This window comes from Galeopterus variegatus, unplaced genomic scaffold (genome assembly GCF_000696425.1).
Source record: "Galeopterus variegatus unplaced genomic scaffold, G_variegatus-3.0.2 Scaffold12107, whole genome shotgun sequence".
Classification (NCBI taxonomy): Eukaryota; Metazoa; Chordata; class Mammalia; order Dermoptera; family Cynocephalidae; genus Galeopterus; species Galeopterus variegatus.
Window position 1 is genome coordinate 19,798 of NW_007738218.1, and position 1,326 is coordinate 21,123.

At 43.5% G+C, this 1,326-nt stretch overlaps 1 pseudogene; it reads right to left on the reverse strand.

Moving 5' to 3' along the window:
- Nucleotides 1-1,326, reverse strand: part of LOC103610942 — a 38,309-nt pseudogene that overhangs the window by 14,646 nt on the left and 22,337 nt on the right.

The following is a 1,326-nucleotide window of genomic DNA, read 5'->3' on the forward strand; positions in this document are numbered from 1 at the left end:
AGATTGAATCCAGGGTGCTGCTGCCAGGAAAACATGGTCTAACGTCAAAGCCAAGACAGTGACTGCGTAACCCTTTGCTAAGACCTCCGAAAGCCGGTGGTGGAGCCTCAAATTCCCTGAATGACAAGGGTGTAAGAATCTTCTAGGCATTGTTATCCTTCTACTGCTTCACAGGAAGTCCAAGATGAAGAGTTTATCTCAAAAAGATTTGTGACAGTGGCTTTCCTATGGGCATGAACCCCCATAAAATTCACAGGAGGCTCAACATTTTTAAGCAAATGGGAATGGCAAAAACACTGCTTGTTAGCTTGGACTATAAAAACAAAACAGGACATACGAAGAGGCTTTTGGACCTTAGTCTACAGGGAGGAAGCAGGCTGAGAAACTGACTCAGCTGCAAAGGCAGGTCATTTCTCATGAAAGAGGTAGAACAAAGCACCCAGAGGGTCTGGCAAAGAGCCCTGGAGAATCAGTCCCATGCTCAGGACTAAGTGGCAGCATGCGTCAGGCTGCTTTCAGAATTGCTATGAGCTAGTGTCTCTCTTGGGCCTCACATTTTTCCTCTGTTGATTTGGACAGTGTGTAGCAGTTTAGCAGAAGGGTGGGTTTGTGGATGGTAGATAACTTGTGTCTTTAGTCCTTAAGTTCATACTGACAGGAACTGCACTCAAAGGGCTATTCTCTAGGGAAACACAATCCAGGTACCTTATCCACGTGGACCTGATAAAGATGGTAAGATCTTGCACTTCAAGCCTGGGCCTGATGATGAGCCTTGTAGGGGATATTGAGTAGGAATGAATATTTTTTTAAGTGGTAGTAATATGAAATAATTGTGGCCGGAGGACAGAGTGTGCTGGTTTTAAAACATGTCTGTATTCTCCTTAATATTCATCCCCTACAAAATGTAGAATATGGGCCAACCTTAGTGACTTGTCTGTCATGAGTAGAACGCAGTCAGAGTGACGCCTGTGGCCTCTGACACTAGGGTAGAAAGGCTCTCAATCTCAGACTGACTGCCCTAGCAACCCAGCCCCTATTCTGTGAGGAAGTTCAGGCCACAAGGAAAGCCTAGGTGCTCCAGTGCAGGGTGATATTGTGGTGTTGGTTACACAACTCTGAATATACTGAGACACTCAGTGGAACGCTGGACATGGGTGGACTGCATGGCATGTGAATTACATCTCAATAAAGTTGTCTTAATTCTCTATTTTGGATATACATACTATATGCGATGTGAATATTTCTATGCTTTTATAATACATATAAAATGAAAGGAAAAGAAAGGAAATGCCTCACTTTTCAAATAGTTTGTAACTTAACCTAAAA